The sequence below is a fragment of the Podarcis melisellensis genome (assembly GCF_964234715.1).
Source record: "Podarcis melisellensis genome assembly, chromosome: 14".
Lineage (NCBI taxonomy): Eukaryota > Metazoa > Chordata > Lepidosauria > Squamata > Lacertidae > Podarcis > Podarcis melisellensis.
The window spans coordinates 28,558,235-28,561,844 of record NC_138546.1 but is presented as its reverse complement, the minus strand read 5'-3'; positions in this window follow the sequence as shown (position 1 = coordinate 28,561,844).

The following is a 3,610-nucleotide window of genomic DNA, read 5'->3' as shown; positions in this document are numbered from 1 at the left end:
GGGTTTTTTGGGGGGTAGGGTTGTGGGGAGAAGTTCAATTACATTCACATTAAGAGGCAAACCAGCCTAATTCACATTTTCTGAAACAATGCATTGGCTGTTTCAAAGCCATCCTTCAAACATCTTGTTTCTCCGAATTTTGCAATGCTGCTCTCCAGCGAAGCAATGTGCGCAAAAAAACTAAGGGAAAGTATGCATAAAATGCACATATCAGTGAAAGATAACATACAAAAAATGCATTGATCTAGCCAGAATTGCATGCAAAAATGTGCTTAATTATTAAAAATTCAAGGCCAATGAATTTTCATGAGCATTTTTTAAAAAATGCAAATCACTGGAGGAATGAGCAGAACTGAATTTAATACCGGAAAAAATGAAACCAATTCATTCATCCCTCACTTCAGAGTTCAACATCGAGGGCCGAGTGCAAAATATTGGCTCAGTGAGGAAGGATGGACATGCAGCTGTTTGGAAACGGCCAGATCTCCATGGCAGCTTTGCATGCAGAAGATCGCAGTTTCAGTCCCTAGCTTCTCCAGCTAGGACTGGGTATGCAGATACCCTTTGCATCATGGGCAGGTAGAAGCAATCCATCACTCCGTGCAAGAAGCCCCAAAGGTTCCAGGGCACAGTGGGAGAAAACCTACAACTTGACCTGGACTGGGAAGGGTTCTGCCTGAAACTCTGTAGAGCCACTAACTGTTATTGAAATTCCAAGACCAGTGTTTCACAACCTTTTCCCGACTGTGGGCCTCTTCCGACCTTGATTCCTTCCTGTGGCGCCACCATGGGCATAGCCAAGAGGGGGCAGGGAGGCAGTTGCCCCCCCATAAGTAAAAATCAATACAAATTGGAGATTCTCCCCTCCCTAATGAAAGCCTGCCCCCTAACTTGGCTTCCTTGGCTATGTCCATGTCCCCACATCCTACCGGCAGAAAGGTAGCTACAGTGGTACCTCAGGTTACAGATGCTTCAGGTTACAGTCTCTGCTAACCCAGAAATAGTACCTCGGGTTAAGAACTTTGCTTCAGGATGAGAATAAAAATTGTGCAGTGGCACCACAGCGGCAGTGGGAAGCCCCATTAGCTAAAGTGGTACCTCAGGTTAAGAACAGTTTCAGGTTAAGAACGGACCTCCAGAATGAATTAAGTACCACTGTATTTAAATGTTTTGCATGGAAATAGAACGTGTTTTGTTTATAATTTTTAATATTTATACAGAATACAGTTAAGGCCACATAATGAAATATTGTTGAAGCAGGGGGGGAAACATAGAATCGTGGAGCAGGAAGGGACCCCAAAGGTCATCTTTCGAGTGCAACCCCCTGCAATGTAGGAAACTCAGCTAAAGCATCCATGGCAGATGGCCATCCAACCTCTGCTTAGAAATCTCCAAGGAAGCAGAGAACCTCCCGAGGGAGATCCATCTTCCATGTATTATGAAAAGTAAACAACACTTATTAGACTGCAGTTATTTGACACAGAGGGGAAAACCTCCAGATACAGTCCAAAAAGGCACACAGGGAGTTCTGTATATACAGTGGTACCTCGGGTTACATACGCTTCAGGTTACAGACTCAGCTAACCCAGAAATAGTACCTCGGGTTAAGAACTTTGTTCAGAATGAGAACAAAAATCGTGCTCCGGTGGCGCAGGGGCAGTGGGAGGCTCCATTAGCTAAAGTGGTGCTTCAGGTTAAGAACAGTTTCAGGTTAAGTACGGACCTCCGGAACGAATTAAGTACTTAACCCGAGGTACCACTGTATAGGAGAATTTTTAAAAAGCACGTGGTCCTCGCTGACCTGGTGCAAAAAGATCTTGTCATCCGGAGGAGCCCTGGCCGCCTAGATAAACCACTATAGCCCCCCCCCCTTACCTGGGAGTAAGACCCACTGAAATCAGTGTGGCTTTCTTCTGAGTAGTAGATACTTAGTGATTTTCTAGATGCAAGTCAGCAGCACCAAATGACCTTGCTCGGCTAGGCACTGGGGCAGATTTCACCCCGTACCTTGAAGAACTGGGCCGATGCCACCGACAGGCCCTGCACCTCTTGGCAACATCCAAAGGCCCTGATCCTCTAGGCGCTGAGGTGGATTGCACCCTGCACCTTGCTGCCACCGGGCCCAGAACTGGTGGCAGCAACGGGCAGCTCCGGCGCGCCCACCCCTACCCATTGCCATCCCACCACCACGCTTTCCTGACCTGGGGGTTCTGGATTGTGGGCTCTGCTGGTCAAAATGGGAGCCACAGCGATTGCCCTCTCCCGCTGGAAAGAAACCAGGACTGCTCTAAAAAACACACACACATGGAAAAAAAGGAGCGCTAGGCCCTGGTGGGCTGCCCCCTTACCCGCTTGTGATTGGCCAAGTGGATAGCCAGCCAATCAGGATTTTAAACAACTATTTTTTTTCTTCACTTCTCACTTTCCTCTGTGGCCCTCTAGCCTCGTCCTGTGGCCCCCCGTTTTTGCATTTGTGAAATGTTCTCTCCAGGGAGACTCAGCTGGTCCCATCGGTACATATCTTTAGCCACCAAGCAAAAACATTCCTCTTCAACAAGGACTTTGGCTTTTAAAAATTCTACAGCCTTTTAAACTGTGGTGGGCATTGGTAATATTATTATTATTATTATTTTATGCATTTTATGTTTCTGTTTTGTAAACTGTGATCTACGGCTGAAGGGTGTTATATAAATTTAGTAAATAGTAATGTTGAAGGTGGGAGGAAGCAATTCTCAGGAAAAACGTCTTTTGAGAAATTTTGGCTCAGCTCTGCTACCGGCCGCTGGGTTTTCTTCTTTCCGCTGCTGCCTTCCCTGAGAGTGAATCTCCCCAACCCTTCTCCTTGCAGGGAAGAAGATTAAGTGTCCCAGTTTCCTCTTTTTCATTCCAGGAGGTTTTATGGCTGCAATTAGATCGCACACGCACTCAAGTAAATCTTCCAGTGTTTAGCCTGCCGTGTCAGAAGGAGGAGGGTGTCTGCCAGAATTCGTGAGCAGCAAAGTGTGATAGATAGAGCGCCCCTTTCCCTCCTCTCCTCTTCTTTGTCCGATTCCATGCTGGTCTTTTAGGACATCATTTGCTTGGTCATTCCTTATGGAGAATCCATGTGATGTCACTGCAAAGCACTCCAGTCTTATCTGTGTTGCCCTTGCCTGTGGTGTCTCCCCCCCATAATTGCATCTTGTCAAAGCAAGATGGAGACGTCTGACAGCAGTGCATACCCTACAACATTTCTCTGGTGAAAATAGGGGCAGCCTATACTACTACTACTATTACAATACTTTTCTACTACTTTACTAGTACTACTTTGATACCATTTTACTTACGACTCTAATACAACTTTCGTACAACTTTGCTACTACTTTACTGCTACTATTTTCCCACTGATTTAATACTACTGCTTTACTATTATTATTATTACTACTACTACTGTTTTACTACTGCTGCTGCTTTACTACAGCTTTACTATATATATGCTGCCCGTCTGACTGGGTAGCCCCAGCCACCTGGGTCAGCTTTCCAATGTCACTACAACTTTACTATCACTTTACCATAACTTTAGTACTAAACTATAATGTTATTACACCTTTACTTCTTTACTACTGCTTTA